The 25,005-nt window shown below is 39.6% G+C and overlaps 1 protein-coding gene and 1 pseudogene across 9 annotated transcripts in view; one reads left to right on the top strand and one right to left on the bottom strand.

Moving 5' to 3' along the window:
- The window catches only part of BLOC1S6 (biogenesis of lysosomal organelles complex 1 subunit 6), a 119,029-nt gene that overhangs the window by 74,737 nt on the left and 19,287 nt on the right, over positions 1–25,005 (bottom strand). The gene's annotated exons all lie outside the window — the stretch shown is intronic.
- Positions 23,104–23,504, top strand: LOC140622620 (cytochrome c oxidase subunit 7C, mitochondrial pseudogene; annotated as a pseudogene).

Below are 25,005 nucleotides of genomic sequence, written 5' to 3'. Positions count from 1 at the left end.
AACTGGACTCAGGAAATAATCTATTAAAAAAAAAAAAAAAACTTTTGGGGCTTCTCTCAAAGTTTAATTTTTTTTTTTTTTTTTTTTTTTTTTTTACTATAGCCCTTAGTCTTTGACCAAGGAGTGAAGAATATCTAAGGAGGATCACGTGTAACCTCAGGCGGCTTTATTTTAAGAGGTAACTCTTTCTTCAGAATGGAAAGGCAGTTCAGAAAATTAGTAGAGTGATCACTCAGGTTAAAAAAAAGATAGGGGGGCAGCCCCGGTGGCTCAGCGGTTTAGCATGACCTTCAGCCCGGGGCTGATCCTGGAGACCCGGGATGGAGTCCCACATCGGGCTCCCTGCATGGAGTCTGCTTCTCCCTCTGCCTGTGTCTCTGCCTCTCTCTCCTGTGTCTCTCATGAATGAATGAATGAATGAATGAATAAATAAATAAATAAATAAACAAACGAACAAACAAACTTTAAAAAAAATAGGGGTGCCAGGGTGGCTCAGCAGTTGAGCATCTGCCTTTGGCTCAGGGCCTGATTCCAGGATCAAGTCCCACATCAGGTTCCCCCAGGGAGCCTGCTTCTCCCTCTATGTCTCTGCCTCTCTCTCTGTATCTCTCATGAATAAATAAATAAACCTTTAAAGGGGATCCTTGGGTGGCGCAGTGGTTTAGCGCCTGCCTTTGGCCCAGGGCGCGATCCTGGAGTCCTGGGATTGAGTCCTGCGTCAGGCTCCCGGCATGGAGCCTGCTTCTTCCTCCTCCTGTGTCTCTGCCTCTCTCTCTCTCTCTCTCTCTCTCTGCCTCTCTCTCTCTCTCTATGTCTATCATAAATAAATAAATCTTTAAAAAAATAAACCTTTAAAAAAAATAGAGGAGTTATGTCAGCCTTATGGTGTTTTGTCTTAAGTAACTCTTGTGTTTATTAGCTTTTTATAGTGAACCCTTCAATGATACTATTTCAGAATCTTTGGAAACTTCTGCAAACCAATTAAAATAGGTATCCCACTCTGTTTCATTTGGGAACGCTTGCTTTCAAAGTGCACTTCTTAAATGAACAAACTTGTCTAATTGAACGTTCCATATAGTGGCCACTGTAATTCTAGGTTATTTATAATAAAATTGTTTCATTTTGCTAGATTTCTGGGACTATAGTTGTTAGGTATAAAGTAAGCAGGTGCGCCAAGAAGGGAGTGTATGTGACTCTTTAGAATGTAAGGATTTCATTAGTTAAGTCTTTGGGTTTCTCAGAGCCAAACTAATACCTAAAAGGGGTGTGCAGCAGGGCTGTGGATTGTGCATGTTTTACAGTGTACCTCATTGCATGGAAATTTTCTTGAGGTTAGTGGGTGACCTAGTGTCTAATCCTGTGACCTGTGACCAACTTATCCTATCACATTAATCCTCTTCAGGCAGTGAGCTCTCTAATAGCCTTTAAATGCTCAACACGTGCTCACCAATTTTTGCAGCTTTTTGGCCTCTGAGATCCTACTAGTAATAGCCTTTATTTACACAAAATAAGACGGACAAACCTTCACCTTAATATATTAGTAGTACTGTGTCCTGGCCATAAGAAGGCCCTGTGCACACCACCACCAAATTCCATGGAATCTTGCTGCGGTTTTCCACCTGAGGGATTGTGGTCTGAAAGTCTAGAGGCTTGGCTCTGAGCCGACTCTCTCTCAGTTGGACACTAGGCAAATATGCCAGCTCAATTGGCTCTGGGCATAACTGTCTGCCAGCTCAAGCTGACGCACCCTGTGAAGAAAAGCCAATTAGATAAAAAGCTCAAACACAAAGCAGAGCAGAACTTAGACCAACAGTAGCTCACTCTTGGAAACCACAAGAAAGACAGTGAACTCAAAGTGGTTGCAGATACCACACCTGTGATTCTCACGGTCTCCAAATGCTACCAGAAGTGTGCTCTGGATCCCACCACTGCCACCAAATCTATTAAATAACAAAATTCAACCAAGTGAGTTTGAAGATCTAATTGGCTGTATTAAACAATTCATGAATCAGACAGCACCCCATCTACAAGTAGAGAGGCACTCTGAAGGGTTGTACAAAATGGAAAGTTTTTATAGACAGAGGGTGGGGACAAGAAAGCTTCTAGCAAAAGAAAAGGATTGTTCCAGAGGAAGCTGTTTTTTAGGGGCAAAGTATGGGGTCTTATGCAGATTACCTCCTCTCTGGGGGATGTAGAGGACCCAGGTGATAGACTCATTGGCACTGGTGGAAAGAAATACTTCCTGATTGACTCATTATGGCCACATTTCTTAAAGAGGTTGAAACTGCAATTATATTGGGTATTAAGTTGTGGTATGGGAATTCTATCTAAGTGACACCATTTGGGGCCTGCAATTTTTTTTTTTTTAACAGACCTATTCCTTACCTTTTCCCTCTGTGCTCTGTGTCACAGTGGCCTGTGTCCCCTGGTCCCTGTGTCATGTGGCTTCCAGCTGGGTTTGGCCAGTGTGTGTGTGTGGCAGGGGCGGCACTGGTAGAGCCTGGAGGCTGGGAGATTAGGAGAGTAAAACAGAAATCAGGGTCTTTGTCCCTCCTTCCCCTCTGCCTCAGGAATCAACTGGAGCAGTGACTGGCTTCCTTGCCTGGCCCTGGTTTCCAACTGGAGAGTCCTACCGTGATCCCAGCTTTTTCTTTCTTTTAGTAATAAAGAATTATTCACTATAACAGACACTGGGGTAATATAGAACTGGCTAGTAAGAAATAAAGAGAACTCTAAAGAATTTTTTTTAAGAATTTTAAAATAAAGAACAGTCACAACCTTCCGCTAAGATGGAGAACCCAAGTACAATTCTTCCCAACCTTACCAAACTAAGATCTAGATCTTACTGGAGACAGAATTGCCATGGCTCATGTGTAGTTTTGGAATATGGGTGAAGTTTGGTGGGGTGAGATCTGGAGCTGACCACCAAGAAAGAATTTTAGAGACATCTTTGGTGCAAAATGGTGATTCTATTAAAGCACCAGACAGGACCCATGGCCATGAAATGCTGCCGCCCAGGAGGTGTGAGGAGTGGCTGATTATATACTTGGGAGTTGGGGTAGGTAAGGAAAAAGGAGATTTTCAAAAGGATTTTCCTATGGTAAAGAGGACTCAGAAGGTACTGGAGGCCTTGCCGTTGTCAAGTTAGGGCTGTTTTTCCCTCTAGCAAGGCATTACCATTAAGAGAGTTGGGAACTTCCTGGAGGAATGTCACACATATCCCACCCAGGAGTGGGGTGGTTGGTTTGCAAGATGTGAGCTTTGTCCTCAGCTAGCCTTCTGTGCCCTCATCCACTGGATGGTGGTGAAGTTTGCTAAGGTGCCATGCCAGCAGAACTTACTGAAGTACTGAGGAGAGCCAGTTCCAGGCAGATGCTTCACCTTGTAACTCACTGCCAAGCCACCTAGGGGATGCTGGGAGAAGCTGCCTGTAGGGAGGCACCACGTGCTACTGGCTAGGGGATACTGCCGAAGCTGGGCACTGCAGAGTCAGAACAGACTGTGGGAGCACTGGCAGGAGGTGACACGGGGAGTCAGGAAGGGGAGGGAAAAAAAAAAAACAACCCAAAACTCCTCCTGAAATGTCTCTCCAGCGCCTCCTACTGACAAGGGTTAATAATATGCCAACTGCTAAAGGAGAAGTACTTAGATGGAGTAATATAGGGCCTGTATTAGTTCACCAACGCTGTCTAATATATTACCACAAACTCAGTAACTTAAACAATACGGATTTATCATCTCACTCCTTCTGTGGATTAGGAGTCTGGCACATTTTGTCTGTGTCCTCTGCCTAGGATCTCATAAGCCTGAAATCAAGGTGTCAGCTACTGCATCCTCTCATCTAGAGGCTCAGGGAATAAATGATCCACAATCCAATAGCCAGTAGAATCCAGTTCCTGACAGGTCTAGCATTAAAATCTCTGTTTTCTTGTTAGCTGTTGCCAGGGGACCACTCTCCTTTCTTGCTATGTTGGCTCCCTCCAGAGGCCCTCTTAAACTTTGAATCTCTTCTCCTAGGAAGAGTACAGTCCCTTTTTAGGGATCACTTGAGTGCCATGCCCACCCAGGAAAATCACCTTTTTGACGAACTCAGTCACCTGATTTGAGACAACTACATTTGCAAAGGTCCTTCACCTTTGTCATCTGGTATAATCCAATCATGCATGTGCAAATCCTTCATAATCACAGTTCCACCCACACTTATAAGGAAAGGATTATCCAGCATGTATACCAGATGGATAGAGATCTGAGGGGCCATCTTAAAATTATGCCTATAGACAATGAAGGGTAGATTTGGGGTGGAATACCCCTCATTCCTGGGTTCCAGAAATATCACCTCCTCTCCAGCCAAGAAAAAAGCAACCGTCCACCATCATTAATCTCTGGGTCGCTAATCTCTGGGATGGTAATCACCATTCCGTTGATTTTTTGGTTGTTCCAGCACTTATATATTACAACTTCCTACAAAATTCTTTGTGTAAAATACTCCGAATAGTTCTTTTTCTCTAGTTAGGCTCTTATTAAGACAAAGTTTTGCTGGTGTCTTTTCACTCAGGCAACTTTGGGTAAAACCATAAAAGTGGCAGAGTTTATAGATGGAAATAGGGTCTGGATTACCTGTTTATGCAGTTACCTTGTAACTGTACCTCTGACCCTGCTTATACCTAATTCAGATGCACCACTTCCAAATTACAATGGTGGGATGCCTGGGTGGCTCAGTGGTTGAGCATTTGCCTTTGGCCCAGGTGTGATCCTGGGGTCCTGGGATCGAGTCCTGCTTCTCCCTCTGCCTATGTCTCTACCTCTCTCTGTGTATCTCTCATGAATAAATAAATAATCTTAAAATTACAGTGGCTTGCTGGTAGGCCCATTTGGCTTAATGACTTGGTGAGTCTTACAGAGCCTGACTCATAGCAGTTCTGGCCACATGGATACATGATGTTGCATCATCAGATGCTCCATTTCTATCAAGGCCCCATAGCACAATAAGATCTGATTTTCTAAAGGGTTTTAGGTTTTGTGCAGATCATGGACCTTATTCCAGAACCTAGAGTCTACATGGGATTGTTCTATTGGGGTTTGCCATAAATTGCACAAGGCAGCTTTTCCCATCATTAATACCTCCAACAAAAAAAAAAAAAAAAAAAAAAAAAAAAAAAAAAATACCTCCAACATCACAAGGTCTTCTAGATCTCAAATTCCAAGCTACAGTGCAGCTTATTCCATGGGCTCCAGGGAGCCTTCCATGTTGCTGAGTAAATGGATTGAAATGTGGAATACGCTGTTTCCAGAACACAAAGATTGTGCTTCCTTCTTAGTGGTGGGAGGTAAAATCATCAGCGGTGAGAGTGTCTGCATTGTGTGAATGATCTTGGTCCCTGGATGCCCCATGAGAAGATTTAAGTGGGGATCCATGCTCAAAATAAAGACAGAAGGGAAGTTGCAAACACAAAGCAGTTTATTAAAGCTAAAGTGCACTCTCAAAGTGGGAAAGCTGGCAGGTTCCTTGAAGTAGAACCATCCCCTAGGTTGTTTTGGAATTGGATAATATTGGATATCTCTGGGCAGGAAGGAACTGTGACATACAATGGGGTGGTCTCTAACAGAGGCTGTTTCCAATCATTTGGGAAATTCCTTGCACATGTTGGGAGTAGGAGGAGTTTTTGGCCCTCCAAGATTTGTACCAGAACTGTCAAGGCAGCCTTTCTCAAAGGGCTGTGCCCACAATGCAAATATACGATAATGAGTCTAGGGGTTACCCTGGGGCAAAAGTAGAAGAGTGCATGTTCTGTACCTGTGGCTCTTGATCTGTCAGGCCCATTGTCTTGAAAGCCACAAGGTCAGGATGTTGAGCTCCAGGGCTTATAATGTGTAATTTTTGTTTGTTTAAAGACTTATTTATTTGAGAGAGGGAGAGAGAGAACACACATGCAGGGGGAAGAGGCAGAGGGAGAGAATCTCAAGCAGAATCCCTGCTGAGCTCAGGATTGGGGGGGGCGGTTAGGGGAGAGGGCTTCACCCCAGGACTCATGAGATTGCGACCTCAGTCGAAAGAAGAGTCTGGGCTCAACTGACTAAGCCACCCAAGCTCAGTATGTGTAGCTTTTTCTTTTCTTTTCTTTCTTTTCTTTTCTTTTTTAATCACCATCCTTGCCTCTAACTCCTGTCTCTATCATTCCCCTTCAAGGACTTGGGACTCTCCTTCAGGGCGTTCCTTTCACTGCTCCTGTCTGTCTAGCTTCTACCTAACATAATCACAATAATTTGTCCTTTACTTTAGAAGGGAATGTCCTGACATGCCTAGACTACCAGATCTCTAAAAACTTCATTGATGCTGTAGGCTACTCAATCTTCATAAGGTTTATCTTTCACTGACTGGAGCACAGGTGTCTTTCCAAGTTCACCAACATACTTGTGCCTTCTGGCTCATCCAGTCTAATGAAGTCATCCATAAATACAATAGACCATGTGATATTCTGCATCTCCAGGTGGTCCAGGTCCCTTTGTACTACGTCAGAGGATGAGAAGTTAACATGGCCCTAGGACAACATAAATGTGTCTTGCTGTGCCCATCTCACAGAATTGCAAATTGCTGCTTATTTTCTTTTCTTACCAGGGTGGAAAAGAATGCATTCATATTACCGGCAGTCTGTATCTGAGACCATATTAATCTCTGGCAAGGACTTCCACAGACTTTACCCACTGAGCTCTGGGTCTGAAAACAGACTCTGATATAGAAACTGGGCAAGGAATCATGACTTTTTTGGGGGTGGCTGCTCTAAGCCTCCTGGTCATCCATTCTTGATTTTTTATTTTACAGATTGAGCAATACTCAAAACTCCTAAAGGTTGTCCATTTACCTTGCCTCTAGACACACATCTCTTAGCCATCTTCATAACTGTCTACATGTTAGAATCCTCTGAGGGCCACTCCACCCTTTCTTCTAATGATAATTGTACCTACTTTGCTTCCAATGATTTTAGTCCTACCACCTGGCCGCTGTTACTTTAGGATCCTGTCAACACCATGGATATCAGGTAGCTAAGTCTTATAATGGCAGAGCTTACTACTGAAGCCCTGGCCTGCAGAAGATAGTCACCATGGAGTTTCTCAATGATTCTGGTGCCACTTTTACCAGCACATTCCTTACCACTTTAGAAAATAGAATTTCATCCGAATTCTACTGCAGAATGTAATGAGCAAGTGGGTTTTTCAGACTTATATAGTATATCCATACTAGAATACACATATCTCTAAGCCTTTTAATCCTTTACTGTCTCCCAAAGCAGTCTGAATTTTCTATTTCACTTTTTCAAAGCTTCCTCAAAAACCATTCCTGCAGCAAATTAACACTATTCCCCAGAGTGTTAAATCCTGTTGTAGAGAATGCTCTCATAACCATAAATTCTTCTTTCTCCAACATTTTATCTCATCCCCATTAATTTAACATCCTTAGGATCCAGTCCCACATATATTGTCTCAGCTCCTGCCAATACATGTTGGCTAGATCCTGCAGCTCCTTGGCATATGGTCCATTTCCTCCCTGAGCAGCTATGGAAAGTGCTATGTTATATTGTTTCTTGACCCTAGTAATTAGTGCGACGGCCAGCAGCGGGGATGGGGGCTGATTATGGGGAGCAAGTACATGTTGTTTAATCAGGTAAAGGCCTATACATTACCTTCAAGTAGAAGAGGATAAGTGGCCTTTCACAGGAAGGAAAGTGTTACTTCCTCAGGCCCAGAGGGCCCAGGGGAATCTGAGGACTCCAGATTTTCAAGTTCATCAACCCAGATAAGATATCCTCATCTCAAGTTTCAGGGTCCCACTCCTTCCCATTCGTGACCCTAATGGTGTGACAGACTTGGCGTGGCTGAGAATTCACTCTTCTATGGAGTTTTGCTACTATTTATAAAGTCCTGGACCCAATCTTCAACTTCTACTTCCATTCGGCTACAGGATTTGAGTCTGCTTATATGCTGCCAAGAAGGTCCTCTGGCTTTCATATTTCATCTTGAATTGGAGGTTAATTGCCCTCAGTCTTTCATTGGGTTTCTTTTTCTTCCAATGCTTCAGCAACACAGAGCAAGTGCCATTTAATTCCATAGTCCTTATAAGTACTACTTCTCTCAAATGTCTCAAAGAACTGAGTTACTATGCCTTGCATCCCTCCCCCTAGAGTCCTAGCCCAGCTCGCTACCAGTAAAACTTTTAATAACTGCACAGCTGCAGCACGCCAGACACTATCCAAACTCCACTGACTGTCAATGATGGGATCCTCGTTGCTGGCCGGCCAGTGAGTTTAGTTGCTAGGACAGGTTGGGCACCAACTTTCCTAGATGGGACTGCCTAGGAAATTAGATTCTGAGGCAGAAATTTGTATGCAGGAGGCTTATCAGAGCATACTTTCAGGAAAAGTATCTGTCAGTAAGTGAAAGAATTGGGATTGGCTAGAAGATGTTTTGAACTACTAAGGAGCTGCATCAGAAGCTTCAACTGATCCTGTGAGTTGTCTCAGATAGAGGCAAGAGCTGGACCTTTTATACTGGCATCAATTAATCATTGGATGCAGATACCCCCTGGGAAGAGGTATAAACTTGAGGCAAGTTAAGTGTCCTTCAGCAAGGAGCTCAGCTGTGTGTACCATCAGTAGTCCACATAGCCAGCAGCTGGGAGAATTAGCACCTCTGTCCTGAAGGAGGGATCTGAGAAGCACACCACATCTGCTGTAGTTAGTTTTCGCTCACAACCTACAAACTCCCAAGCTAAGAGAAAAGACAAATGTATTGAAGTAGTCCAAAAGAGATTAGACAACTACCAGATTCTTAAAAGATTTGCTTCTGAGATAGGAATGCTGGGGAAATGCGTTAATAATGAAAGAAAAATTTTTCCATTACAAGGAAGTAACCTGAGGTCATTTATGAATTCCTTGACATTCATGACAATGCCTTTCCCTGAATCTCTTCCTACCCATCTGATCACTTCCCAGTTTCCTTTACGAACTCTTTTCTGCCATCTTATTCTCTCTTCTAAAGATGTGGCCTACGTGTACCCCCTCTACTCCGTACTACCTTGTCTATTTCATTTTGTCCCTTAGGTGTGAAGGACACCCAGATCTATGTCTCTAGCTCTCAGCTCACTTCTGAGCTCCAGACTCTATCTTCTTATGACCTGCTGGCCATTCATGCCATCTTACCTCAAATTCAACACGTCCAAAACAAAATTCCTTTTTTAAATAAATTCCCTCATTTATTTAAGTAGTCTCTATACCCCGAGACCAAGAGGTATATACTCTTCTGACTGAGCCAGCCAGGCGCCCCAAAACAAAATTCCTTAATATAACATTTAAGTGCCATCACAATCTGGTCCTTATCTAATTGGGCTATTGCCCCTCTACATTCACTGAGAGTCTGTCTGCCTTTTCCACTGGTTATTTCCTAGATACACATACTCTTCTTTCAGACTGGGATGCTCTGTTTAGCCTTCTCCATTTATCAGAATTCAATTCATCATCCAAATCACAAATTGCATATATCTTTATTTAAGAAATCTTTCCTAACACTACCATCAGAACTAATCTCTTCTACCAGGCTTTGTTTATACCTCCAGTAAAGCAGTTACCATAGTCTGCCCTGTGTTAGGGTTATTAAATTTGTATTTTTCCTTTCTCCCTAAGTTGTGAACTCTCTCAGAACTTGCACTGTCAAGTAGTTTCACTCATCTTTAGGCATTCACTGCCTAGCTTAGTCTCTTGCCTGTGATAGGATTTATATGAGCTAGGATACATATCCAGTTGCTATAACAAAGACCAAGGTGATACTGGTTCAAACAAGATAGAAAAAAAGTCTATCTCTCTCACACACACAGGCAGGGACACAGAATTCCTTGTAGCTAATAACTCTGTCACTACTTGAGTGTTGGCCTCATCTGCATGTCATAGAGAGCCCCACCATATCTACCTGTCAGACAGCAGGATGGAGAAGGCAGGTTGTGTCTACAGCCTCCCATGGTGTGGCCTAGAACTGAACATACACTTCCACTCAAATCCCACTGGACAGAACGCAGCCGCACTTAACTGTGGGAGAAGCTGGGAGAGTTAGTTTTTTACTGAGCAGCCATGTACACAGGTAGAACACTAGGAGGAAGGGGAAAATGGATGTTGGAAAGAAACTAGCAGTCTTGCTATAGGATCAATGGATGCCTGCTTTAAAAAAAAAAAAAAAACATTAAAAAGCATTCACTTACAGAATTGTGCTAGTAGCCTGGGAAAGAGGAAAGGTAAAAAAGAAAAAAATAGGCATGATTGCAACAAGATAGCTGCTGAGTAGGAAAGAGAAGAGAGAGGATGAGAAAGAAAGTAGAGAACCAGAGACTCCTCTTCAGTTGGCATTATCACTAGATGCCACCAGCTGACTGGGGTCCAGTTCTCTATCAATAAGATGGCCGTTCCTCCCTCAGCAAGGACTTCTTCAAAGTCACTTTGGCCATACAGTGGGATTCACATGTCTGATTTGTGTCAGAAATAAGAAACAACTCAGAACTGTCACAGCTAATAATAATTCTAAGTAACTAAGATATCTCATATATTAAGAGTTTTCTCTCTTTCAAATTATTATTTGCCCAAAACTTCTAGACTCACTGTGTTTCCCTTCTACTTAAGGGAAGAAGACAGAGAATGGCAAGATGGACTCACAGAAAAGACTTAGGGAAAAACTCTTGTCCTCCCTGCTTATACTATATTCTCTGTGTTAACCAAATTTAAAGACTACATTTAGGGATGCCTGGGTGGCTCAGCGGTTGAGTATCTGCCTTTGGCTCAGGGCATGATCCCAGGGTCCTGGGATTGAGTCCCACATCTGGCTCTTTGCATGGAGCTTGCTTCTCCCTCTGCCTATGTCTCTGTGTCTCTCATGAATAAATAAATAAAATCTTTTAAAATAAATAAATAAATATTAGGTTTATTAGGGGGCCTAGAGGATATCCAATGTTCCCTCCATAATTCATTCATTTCCCCTTTCCTGTCTCTCCTCCTCTTCTCTTGTGCTAATTAATAAAAAAAAAAAAAGCTGGTAGCCCTAATCGTTATAAAAGTCACGCATATTTCTTAAAATGAAGCATACCCCAAAACTGGAACAAATCCAAATATCCACTAGAAAAGAACGAATAAACAAACTAGTTTATTCACACATGGAATCCTAGGCGACAGAGAAAGGAACAAATTACTGGTACACACAACAAGGAAAAATATTAAATTCATTGTGCTGAACAAAAGCAAATAGACACAAAACAGTACATTTTGCAATGAGCTGTAGAACTGGTGGAACTAATCCACAATGATAGAAGGCTAGAATGAAGAAGAAAAGGGGCTGCATGGGCTTGAGGGGACAGGGGTTGACTAATCAGACGCACGAAGAAACTTCATGCAGATTTCACATTGAACGTGGAGCCTGACATGGGGCTTGATCTCAAGACCCTGAGATTACCACCTGAGCGGAATCAAGAGCTGGATACTTAACCATCAAGCCACCCATTTAAACCATTTTTAAGTGTACAGTTCTGTGGCATTAAGTACATTTACATTGTTGTGCAACCATCACTGTCTTCATCTTCCCCAACTGAAACGCCATACCCATTAAATACTAACTCCCCACCCATCCCCCTCTCAGTCCCTGATAACTACCATTCTACTTTGCGTCTCTATGAATTTAACTATCCCAGGTACCTCATATGAGAAGAATCATACAATATTTGTCCACTTGTGATTGGCTTATTTCACTTAACACAATGTCTTTAACGTCCATCTGTGTTGTAGCACATGCCAGAATTTCCTTTACTTTTAAGGCTAAATCATATTCCATTGCATGTGTATTCCACATTTTGTTTACCTGGTCATCCGTTAATGCGCACTTGGGTTGCTTCCACCTTTTGGCTATGTGAATAATGCCACTAATAACCATGGGTGTACAAATATTTGTTGAAGTCCCTGCTTTCACTTCTTTTGGATATATACTCAGAAGGGGAATAGCTGGATCATATTGTAATTTGAAGTTTAATATTTTGAGGAATTGCCATAGCAGCTGCACCATATTACATTCCCACCACTAATGCACAAGGGTTCCAATTTCTCCACATCCTTGCCAACACTTGTTTTCTGTATTTTTGTAATAGCCATCCTCAGGGATGTGAAGTGGTATTTCATTGTGTTTTTTATTTTAATTTCCCTAATGATTAATGATGGTGAGCATCTTTTCATTTATTAGCTATTTGTAGATCTTCTTCAGTGAAATGTTTATTCAAGTCCTTTGTCCAATTTTAAATCAGTTTTTGTTGTTGTTGAGCTGTAGGAGTTTTTTTTGTATATTCTGGATATCAATCCCTCATCAGATATAATTTGTAAATATTTTCTCCCCTTCCATGGGTTGCTTTTTCACTCCTCTGTTGATAGTGTGCTTTGATGAACAAAAGTTTTAAATTTTGAGACAGTAGAACTTACATTTTTTTTTTGTTGCCTCTGCTTTTGGTGTCATATCCAAGCAATTATTGACAAATCTAATATCACAATGTTTTCCCCCTATGTTTCTATTTATGAGTTTTATAGTTTTAGCTCTTACATTTAGGTCTTTGATCCATATTGACTTGACTTCTGTATATGGTATAAAATAAAGGTTCAATTTTATTTTTTTGCTTTTGGATATCCAGTTTCCCAAAAGTGCTTGTTAAAAAGACTGCCTTTTCCCCACTGTATGGTCTTGACACCCTTGAAAATAATTTACCATATATGTGGGTGCTTATTTATGTGCTCTCCATTCTATTCCATTAGTACATATGTCTGTCTTTATGTCAGAATCCTAGTTTAGATAGCTATAGCTTTGTAGTAAGTTTTGAAATTGGGAATTGTGAAACCTTGAATCTTGTTCTTTTTAAGATCATTTTCTAATCAATGTCCTTGAGGTTCCATATGACTTTTAGGATGGATATTTCTGTATCTGCAAAAAAATGTTGAAATTTTGGGGTACCCAGGTGGCTCAGTCAGTTGAGCATCTGACTCTTGATTTTGGCTAAGGTCATGACCTCAGGGTGGTGAGATCAAGGCAGTCTCTGTGCTCACTGGCAGTGTGGGGTCCTGCTGGGGATTCTCCCTCTCCCTCTGTACCCCACCCCCACCCCCCCCACCCCCGCTGCTGGCATATACACCCACACTGTCTCTCTTTCAAATAAATCTTTTTTAAAAGAATATTGAGGGTCACCTGGGTGGCTCAGCAGTTGAACATCTGCCTTCAGCCCAGGGCATGATCCTGGAGTCCCAGGATCAAGTCCCACAATGGGCTCCCTGCATGGAGCCTGCTTCTCTCTCTGCCTGTGCCTCAATCTGTGTATGTCTCTCATGAATAAATAAATAAATAATCTTAAAAAAAAAGAATATTGAAATTTTAAAAGGGATCACACTGAATCTGTACACTACTTTGGGTCATATTGACATATTAAACAAGGAAAATTGTGATGATGAAAAGTTCTATATCTTGATTGTGATGATATATGAAGGTATCATTTTTCAAAATTCATAGAATTTGTACACTTAAAATGAATATACTATATTGGATGTCGATTATACCTCAATAGGGACACCTGGGTGGCTTAGTCTATTAAATGTCCAACTCTTGATTTTGGCTCAGGTCATGAGCTCAGGGTTGTGAGACTGAGCCCCAAGTTGGGCTCCCTGCTTAGGGGGGAGTCTGCTCCTCTCTCTAAATAAATAAATAAATCATTAAAGAATAAATAAAATCTTAAAATTATACTTCAAAAACTTTTTTTAAAAGATTTTATTTATTTATTTATGAGAGACACACACAGAGAGAGAGGGAGAGGCAGAGACACAGGCAGAGGGAGAAGCAGGCACCATGCAGGGAGCTCTATGCCGAACTTGATCCCAGGACTCCAGGACCACGCCCTAGGCCGAAGGCAGGCGATAAACCACTAAGCCACCCAGGGATCCCTGATTAAAAACTTTTAAAAGATACTATAGATCAATTTATTGAAGTATAATTTTAAGATTTTATTTATTTATTTATTATTTACTCTTTAAGGATTTATTGATTTATTTATTTTAGTTCCAATCAGAATAACTGCTCTTTCCTCTATTCTGGGAGTATTTCATTCTGTCCTCTGTACTAGAAGTCAAGGTCTTTTAGCCTGGGAGTTGAATGTCTTTATTTTATATGTGCCACCTGCCAATGCCCTAGACAAATATGATGGATGAATGAATGAATGATTTGAGGTTGTCTACTATAGACAACCTCAAAATATATTATAGACAATCTCCATCATTTATAGGAATCTTATAACTTTATAAAGCTCCTATAACTTTATAGGGGACAGTTTAAACATGGGAGAAAAGTGTGGGCCATGAATATGTGCACAGAGCTGTGGAGGTGGAAGAAGCCCAAATATAGCTATGTTAGATGTAGATATCAAGATATGTTCATAGAAGGAAATTCAGAGGTGCTGGGGGGAGGTTTGGGTAGGTATGTTGGTGAGGTGGTGGAGGAAAATGTGGAGATAAAATAAAATATTTGAAATGGTTGATATACCAGAAGATCGGAAGGGTACTTATGGAACAATGAGAACCAGTAACCATTCCTGTAGGTAGTCTTGGCCTTTTGACTAGGCAGTGGCTTTCATTCCCATCCCTGCCTAGCCTCACCTTACACATACTTTTGAGCATTTCCTCAATTGCCATGAATAATTCTGGCAACTTTTCCAGAAACTAGTAGGTATTCTGAACTAAGTACATATCTACATAACTCAAAGGCAAGAATATAACTTCAGATAGAATATTTGGATAAATACATACCTAAATAAGCAAGTTAGTAAAAAGATAGCAATGAGTATGAGCTTTGAAAGAAAAGAAAATAATCCTTGACTATAGTACAATCTTCAAGGGACTTTTTTTTTTTTTTTTTAAAGATTTTATTTTAATGTATTAGAGAGAGAGCACTGGCTGAGGGAGAAGCAGGCAGAGGGAGAGAGAGAAGCAGGAGCCCCTTCAAGGGACTTTACAAAGGCAACTATGGGGCTCCTGGGTGGCTCAGATAGTTAAGCGTCTGCTTTGGGCCCAGGTAATGGTGTCTGGGTCCTGGGACTGAGCCCCATGTCAGGCTCCCGGCTCACTGGGGAGTCCGCTTCTCCTCCCTCTGCCTTTACTCCTGCTCTTTCTCTCTGTCTCTGTCTCTCTCTTTCTGTATCTCTCAGTCTCAAATGAATAAATAAAATCTTTTAAAAAAATAAAAAGACGGGCAGCCTAGGTGGCTCAGCGGTTTAGCGCTGCCTTCAGCCCAGGGCGTGATCCTGGAGACCTGGAATCGAGTCCGGCATTGGGCTCCCTGCATGGAGCCTGCTTCTCCCTCTGCCTGTGTCTCTGCCTCTCTCTATCTGTGTGTCTCTCATGAATAAATAAGTAAAGTCTTTAAAAACATAAAAAATAAAAAGACAACTACATGGGCATGACAAATATCAGGAGTAAGAGAAAAGTCAGAGATCCAAAACTGTAGAGACTTAAAATTGTACTAAATATTAAAGGAATCAGCAATTGGATGACAAATATAAAAACGTAACTGGTAAGCTAGAACTTTTCACATAGAAATCACATGAAAGAAGTGAGTTAAAATAAATCTGAAAAAAAACAGTTGTAAAGAAAGAGTAAAAAAATGTCTTCTAAGAGGAACAAACTATTGATACAATAACTTGAGGAATCTCTAAAACATTATGTTAATGAAAGAAGCCTACACTAAAACAATGTATATGATGTGATTCTTTTTACATAAAGTTCTAGAACAGGAAGGACTGATCTATGATATAAACTAATCAAAACAATGGTTAATTCTAGGGGATAAGGAAAGGGATTGACTGGAATGAGCAAGCAGAAATTTTCCAGGGCAATTATTAGTCATCAGGAAAATACATATTAAATACAAGTTAGAACTACAATGAATTATTCCAATGAAAATGATGCACAGGGGTAGGCATATAAATCAATGGAATAGAACTGAGAGTCTAGAAATAAACCCATATGTTTGTGGTCAATTGTTTTTCCACAAAATGACCAAGACAATTCAATGAAAAGAGAATAATAGCCTTTCCAACAAATGATGCTGGGACATCTGGATATCCACATGCAAAAGAATCAGTTTGGACCCTTCCTTCACATGATACACAAAAATTAACCCAAAGTGGATTATAGATTTATTATGTGAAAGCTAAAGCTACAAAACTAGGAGGAAAAATAAATGTAAATATTTATAACTTTGGACTAGGTGATGATTTCTTAGCTACATACCAAAACACAAGCAAAAAAAGAAAAAGAAATTAGAATTCATCAAAACTAAATGAAAAAAACTGACAGACAATACATGTTGGTGAGGATTAGCATTAATTTCTCATACTTTCCTAATGGAGGTATAAAATGGTATAAGCTCTTTGGAAAACTGGCAGTTTCTTATCAAGTTATACATATATCTATCCCATAACCCAGAAATTCTACTGTTTGGTATTTACCTAAAAGAAATGATGGATATTTATGGTTATAAAATTCTTTTTGTGGACAATGTTGTTGACTGAGTAGCCCCAATGCAAGGAAAGTCCTCAGGAAGATGATAGCAAGGAAAATTCTGTGCTATTTGAGAGCAGAGTTAAACTAAGGGTCCCTCCTTGGAAATCTTTGTCTTTCACTACTCAGCTACCAAGATTGGTTAGTAAGCTTTAAAAAAAAAAACAAAAAACAAAAAACAAAAAAAAACCCTGACATTTATTGAGCACTTAGTATATGACAGGCACTGTGTTACATGGTTAATTACATTTAGGTTCCACTAGAACCCTAGTAGTGAATACAATAGTGATATCACCTTCATTTTACAATGGAGTATCCAAAGAGAGTTGCCCATGGTCACCCATGTAAATTCCTAATTATACATATCATGGTTAAAAGAAGTGAATCTGTTTCATTTATCTTTGGGTTACCAATATCTAGCACAAATTGATTATATAAATGATTGAATGAACTGACTGAATGGTAGAAGCACTTGACTGACCTCAGAGAATACACACTCTATTCTAGACTAACTCTAACAGCCCTATTTTTAAGACACAAATTTATAATTCAAGGTTTTCTTTTGTTTTGTATATAAATACTATGGAGCTTTAGCTTTGACAAACTGGTGAAATTTTTCTTTCAAAATTCTAAATACTAGCAGGACCCTTGAAATTAACTTACTGAAAATAAAAGTGAGTAATTACTTGAAGGAGTCAGCAGTAATTACTCTCCCACTCTATCAGCTGGGTTAATGTGCATGATAGCAGAGCCATTTAAAACACCCATATTAGTTAAGGTAAATAATACTAGCTACTGTAACAGATGCCTCCCAGTACCAATCAAAGTATATTTCTCCTTCACCATACAGTCCTGTGGAGATCAAGAGGTTGTGGGGGGTCTGCTCCACATGGTTGACCAGAGACTAGGCTCCTTCCATTGAATGGCTGTGCCTTCCTCTATTATACTTTTTCTGGGGTAGGCCTCGAAGGGCACATATTACTTTATTTATATTTTATTGGCCAGAACTCAGTGAGAAGGCCTCACCTAACTGCAAGCTCTATGTCCCAAGGAAGAGGACAAAGATACTGACATGGATACTAACAAGAATGAGCAGTCTGTGTGGAAATACCAACTCAGGAGGGGGGAGAGTAAAAACCTATCAAAACCCAACAAAAAATGGATGTTAAGCCTACTGTGATATCTAGACCATGCTGTAGTTATTTAAAACAGACAAGCAACTATTGACTTAATGAAAATATCAGATAAAATTAAATTATAAAGGACAAGAAAATAATCATAAAACTAGGTTAAAATATATGTATATTTCTTGTTAATCAAAAGGATCAGAATTTTTTTACATCTAAAGTTCAGTCCAAAGGAATTTTTAAGAAAAGTAAAGGAAGAGGGCATCCCGGGTGGCTCAGCAGTTTAGCACCACCTTCAGCCCAGGGCGTGATCCTGGAGACCCGGGATCAAGTCCCACGTCGGGCTCCCTGCATGGAGCCTGCTTCTCCCTTTGTCTCTCTCTCTGTATCTCTCTGTGTCTCTCATGGATAAATAAATAAAATCTTAAAAAAAAAAAAGAAAAAGAAAAGTAAGGAAGATAAATTACTCCACAATTGTGCTTAATCTGCCCAAAAGCTGGGCTAAAATGGCGACAACAGTTCCTTTTCTGGCTAGTGATTACTATGTAACAAACGACCACAAAATAAATTTGTGGGTCATGAATTTAAGCATGACTCAGCTGGAGAAATCTGTTCCATGAAGTATCGTGGAGGACAATTTAGCATTCATCTGGCAGATGGAGTAGTCTTTGGGGTCCAAAATGGCTTTACACACATGTCTAGTATTTTGGTTAGAAAACCAGGCTAAGTGGGGACTGCTAACTAGAGCATTTATACCTGGCTACCCTAGCACAGTGGCCTCAGGATAATTGGATTTCTTATATAACAGCAGGATTCCTAAGAAATGGTGTAGCTATACTTACATCAGACAAAAAAGATGTTTTCTTAAAACAAAGATTTTATTTCTAAGCAATCTCTACACCCAACGTGTGGCTTGAACCTACAATCCCAAGATCAAGAGTCATATTCTCCACCATCTAAGCCAGCCAGGTGTCTCAGACAAAATAGACTATATATTTTTAAATATTTTATTTATTTATTTATTTGTTTGTTTGTTTAATGCAAGCATGGGGAAGGGCGGAGGGAAAAGGAGAGAGAATCTCAAGCAGACTGCACTGAGTGTGGATCCCAATGTGGGGTTTCATCTCATGGCCCTGAGATCACAACCTGAGCCAAAACCAAGAGTCAGATGCTCAACTAACTGAGCCACAAAAATAGACAGTAAGTTAAAAATTGCCACAAGAGACAAAGAAGGACACTACATAATGAAGAAAAGGTCAATACACCAGGAAGATAGAACAATTATAAGTATACATACACCCAGCATCAAAGCATCCAAATATAGCAAGCAAACTGACAAAACTGGAGAGAAATAGACAGCAAAACAATAAAAGTAGGAGACTTCAATACCTCACTTTCAATAATGAACAGAACATCCAGAGAGAGGATCACTATGAGTGAATAACACCACAAACCAAGTGGACCTAACAGATAATATACAAAATATTCCTCCCAACAGCAGAAAAATACACACTCTTCTTGGGGCACCTGGGTGGCTCAGTTGAGCACCTGCCTTTGACTTGGGTCATGATCTCAGGGTCCTGGGATCAAGCTCCACATTAAGCTCTCTGCTCAGTGGGGGTGTGCTTCTCCCTCTCCCTCTGCTCCCACTCATGCTCTCTCTCTCAATCTCTCTCAAATAAATAAAATCTTTACAAAAAATACATATTCTTCTCAAGGGTATGTGGATCCTTTTCCAGGTGAGATCATGTTAGGTCACAAAACAAGTCTTAACAAATTAAGAGACTGAAATCTTACCAAGTATCTTTTCTACTCACAATGGAATATTTCCATACTAGAAATCAACAACAAAACAAAAACTGGAAAATTCATAAATAGGTAGAAATTAAACACACTCTTGAATAACGACTGGGTCAAAAAAGAAATTAGAAATCAAGACAAATAAAAATAAAAACCCAACATAACAAAGCTTACGGGATGCAGCAAAAGCAGTACTAAGAGGGAAGTTCATAGCAATAAATGTCTACATTCAAAAAGAAGAAAGATCTCAAATAAACAACCTAATTTTACACCTCAAAGAACTAGAAAAACGGACTAAGTCCAAAGTTAGCACAAGGCTAGAAACAACAAAAATTAGAGCATAAATAAATAAAAATAGAAAAAAATCAACAAAATTGAGTAGATTTTTTGAAAAGATAAACAAAATTGACAAACTCTCAGACTAAATAAGATAAAAAGAGTAGACTCAAATAAAATCAGAAATGAAAGGGGAGAACTAACATCTGACACCACAGAAATACAAAAGATTATAAGAGGCTAATATGAAAAAATATATGACAACAAAGTGGACAACCAAGAAGAAACAGATAAATTCCTAGAAACATATGACTTCCTAAAACTTAATCAGAAAGAAATAGAAAATGTGAACATATTCAATTACTAGCAATGAAATTGAATCAGTAATCAAAAAATGCTAAACAAACAAAAGTCTAGCATCAGATGGCTTCACAAGTGGATTCTACCAAACTTTTAAAGAAGAGTTAATACCAGGGTGCCCGTGTGGTGCAGTCAATTAAACATCTGACTCTTGATTTCAGCTCAGGTTGTGATCTCAGAGTTATGAGGTTGAGCCCCACGTCGAGATCTATGCTTAGCATGGAGTCTGCTTATGTTTCTCTCTCCTCCCTCCCTCTGCCTCTCCTCCACTCCTTCTCTCTCTCAAATAAATAAATAAATAAATATATCTTAAAGGAAAGACTTTCTCCCTCTCCCTCTGTCTTTTCCCCCCTCCCTCTCCAGTAAATCAGTAAAATCTTAAAAAAAGAGCTAATATATATTCTTTTCAAAAAATAAGAAGACAAAGGAAAGCTTCCTAATTCATTCTATGAGACCAGCATTACCTTGAATTACCAAAACCAGACAAAGACACTACAAAAAAGCAGAATTATAGGCCAACATTTCTGATGAACATAGATGCAAAAATCCTCGACAAAGTAAGTATTAGCAAACCAAATCCAACAGTGCATTTAAAAAATCATTCACAGGATGCCTGAGTGGCTCAGTTGGTTAAGCATCTGTCTCTGGATCCTGAGATCAAGCCCTGCATCAAGCTCCCCATTCAGCAAGGTGTCTGCTTGTCCCTCTCCCTCTGTTCCTCCCCTCTACTCATGTTTTCCCTCTCAAATAAATAAATAAAATATTTTTTAAAAAATCATTCACCATGATCAAGTGGGATTTAACCCCAGGATATAATGGTGGTTCAATATTGGTAACTCAATCAATGTGATATATCACATTAACAAAAGAAAGGATGGATCCCTGGGTGGCGCAGTGGTTTGGCGCCTGCCTTTGGCCCAGGGCGCGATCCTGGAGACCCGGGATCGAATCCCACGTCGGGCTCCCGGTGCATGGAGCCTGCTTCTCCCTCTGCCTATGTCTCTGCCTCTCTCTCTCTCTCTCTCTCTGTGACTATCATAAATAAATAAACATTAAAAAAAAAAAAAAGAAAGGATGAAAACCGTATGATTATCTCAATAGATGCAGAAAAATCAGTTGTTAAAAAAAAAAAAGCAAAGTACAACATCCATTCATGATAAAAACTCTCAATAAAGTAGGGTTAAAGGGAACATACATTAACATAATAAAGGCCAAATATGAAAAACCCACAACTAACATCATACGCAATGGTAAAGAACTGAGAGCTTTCCTCCAGGATCAGGAAAAAGACAAGGATGTCCACTCTCACCACTTTCACTCAACATGGTACTGCCAAGTCCTATCTACAGCAATAAGCTGTAATTAAGCCAGGCATCCCTTTTCACTCCACTCACTTCCACACAGGACCGCATGTGAATGTCACAGTAAAAACGACTGGTAAAGGTTTCAGGGCATCGTGAAAAGATGGGTATCTGAAGGCCAGCCTGGTACTCATTATTAAATGAAAACCCATAGGAGACCTGGAGCTATTTCAACCATGCATGCTGCCAGTCTGGCCTGGAACAAAAACGCCTAGACAAATGGGAAGCATTAGATATGCAGCATATGGACTGTAAGTGTGGATACAAAGCACAATATAATCTATGTAAATGACTCTGTGCCATGACATAAAAATGGCTCAATAACTATCGAGATTCTAAACTGTCTCCATCTAAGAATTTCTGTAAAAATCTACCATTCCCTATATATTTTCCTGATGGAGATAAAAAGGAACAACCAGAAGATTTGAATGATAAAAACATGCATCAACTCATATTCTCCTTTCTTAGCCACAACACCACACTTATCACCTCTGTCAAGAGCATAGAAATATCAGATGTCCTCCAACCTAGTTTTGTTAGAAAAATTACCATTCATATTAGCTAAATAGATTGGATATGCCAAATCTGGCAGTTTGCTGGCAGTTTGCATTTTAGCAAAACCTCTGTAATGTGTGGGATTCATTATTTTTACTAGACATTTCCCATTATCTTAGGGTATTTATCAATTTAACTTAATTAAAGAAAAAAAAAAGATGACTGAGTTCTAGAGAACTACTCTACAGCATTGTACCTATAGTCAACAATAATGTATCAACACTTAAAATTTTGTTAGGAGGGCAAATTATATGTTAACTTTCTTTCCACAGTAAAGTAAAGTGCAAAAAATTGAATGGCAAGAGGATTATTTTATGTGTACGTGTGCAAAACTATTGTATTTACAAAAATGGCACAAAAGTGAAGTCAATGTACATGCACATTTCATTCACATCTTTAACAAAAGATATTTTAATACTATAGAACGGGGCAGCCCTGGTGGCTCAGCAGTTTCGTGCCGCCTTCAGCCCGGGCATGATCCTGGAGACCCGGGATCAAGTCCCACCTCAGGCTCCCTGCGTGGAGCCTGCTCCTCCCTCAGCCTGTGTCTCTGCCTCTCTCTCTCTCTGTGTCTCTCATGAATAAATAAATAAAATCTTAAAAATAAATAAATAAATAAATAAATAAATAAATAAATAAATAAATACTACCTTACTAATACTATAGAACCGAATAAGAATACTAGCTTCAATGGCAGCTGTTAAGCACTAGACTCACATAAGTTACACCAGAATGGGCAAATATTGCCCAAGTAAAATTCTATTGTTAAAGCTGAAACAGGTTTAAGGCCATTCAAATTCAAGCACAGAGATACAAATCTTTGAGCTTCATCTATTTTTGTTTGAAGAATGTGACCTTTCTTCCAACTTATGGTCTTAAACGATCGTTTTTACAAAATCCAAGAAGAAAATACATAATAAATCAATACAATAGATGTTATATTAAACAAGAGTAACAGTTCTCTGCCCGCTTACCATCTTCCCCTTGGGCCCCGGCAGCAAGGTCGCAGAGAGGAGCGGGCGTGGTGCTGCGGTTCCTGCACACTCGGGCCCGCGGCTCTCGCAGGACCTTCAGCGGCGCTATGTGGGGACAGAGCATCCGGAGGTTCACGACCTCTGTGGTCCGTAGGAGCCACTATGAGGAGGGCCCCGGGAAGAATTTGCCATTTTCAGTGGAAAACAAGTGGAGCCTACTACTTATGATGACTTTGTATTTTGGATCTGGATTTGCTGCACCTTTTTTTATGGTAAGACACCAACTGCTTAAGAAATAAGGATGTTTTCATTGATCCACTAAACAGATGTGAAAAGGAACATTTTAAGAGGTGCAGTCTCTGAAAAATGGATCAAACTCTTGAATTCAACATCCTCAACATGTTTGTAAATAAACTTATGGCATGAATCTTTAATGCCTCTTCGCTGAAACATGGAATGTAATGATTGTGCTTTTTTATTTGGGAAATATTCAGGATTAGTTTGTTTGGTCAGAATATGTGTGTGAGTGTGCCTGTTTCTTGTTTTTAGATTTGAGGTTTTATTTTGATTTTTGATTACTAGGTCAGGACCTTGTTGGTAATCTATGTTATTAAAAAGGCAAACTTTGTTGTCGCATAGTAATCTTTTAATTGAAAAAGAAGTGTACTTTTATTTGCCTTTACTAAATAAGCAGTAAAATTGGTTTTCTTCATGAGTGACATTTAGTCATGAGGAAAAGCACTAGTGTATAGAGTGAAGCCCCAAGAGTTCTCCAGACCTGTGACCTAAAACTAAAATTTTCCCGTGATAAATTTGCTATTGACCAATACTAGTCTTCTTTAGACTAAGTAAAAGTAGAATACTTGAAATGTAATAGCTTGTAAAACCATATGGAAATATTCCAAGTTCATTCTGGAATTTTAGTAGAAATGGACTAAAAGATGGCTCTCATTAGTAATTTATATCAGTAAATCAAATTTATGTTGATAGTGAAATGCTGCTAGCTACATAAAATGTAGTGACTTAGTTCCTAGGGCTTTGTATTGGGGCAGGAAAACAGGTAGTTTTTAAATGTTTAATCCTTGTTTAGTCACTTTTGGAATATCACACTGATGTTAGAAAAATGCCGTTAAGCAGAGATTGTAAACTGGTGCTCCACTTGAGCTCTAGACTTTTTGGTTGAATAGGGGTGCTCTACTTTTTAAACCATTATTTAAAAACGAGAATAGTTAGAAGAAAGTCTCTTTGGGTTCTTGAAAAATTGCTCTCAGTGGTTCTACATCCTTTCATAGAACAAAACCGCTGCCTAAATTAGTCCTGACAATATTAGATTATCTGTGTACCCCTAATGTTAAACTACTGATTTGGTGGAACCTTACAAAACTTTATGGTTTGACTGGGCTTATCATCACGATCTCCAATAATCCTGCAATAGTTACTTAAATATGGATATAATTAAATCTTTAGGACTGCCCAACTTATTCCCTGTACTTGCATGTCATTGTTTTTTTGATTATTGCTGAATCAGATGTCATCTGTGTTTATGGAATATTAAGGCTTTCTGCCTTTGGGAAGGTAAAAATGAGTTCAAAGACCATAAAATGATTCCATATTCTTGGTTCAAATCTCAAAAAAATAAAATAAAATAAAAATAAAATAAAATAAAATAAAATAAAATAAAATAAAATAAAATAAACAAGAGTAACATACAAAGCTATAATTAAGAGGAATTAAAGCTCAAACATTACAATTGTAAAACTTGCTTGTTACTTATTGAACCAGGCCTACACTAGGAGTTAGGAAATATATACAATTATTTTCAAGTAGATTGCGTTGCTCTAACGTGTTCTTTTATCAGTGTGCTGTTAAAACTAAAAAAAAAACAAAAACAAAAACAAAAAAACCTCGGGATCCTTGGGTGGCTGGGTGGCTCAGCAGTTTAGGGCCGCCT

Source organism: Canis lupus, chromosome 32, assembly GCF_048164855.1.
Source record: "Canis lupus baileyi chromosome 32, mCanLup2.hap1, whole genome shotgun sequence".
Lineage (NCBI taxonomy): Eukaryota > Metazoa > Chordata > Mammalia > Carnivora > Canidae > Canis > Canis lupus.
This window is presented reverse-complemented; position numbering and strand designations above follow the sequence as displayed.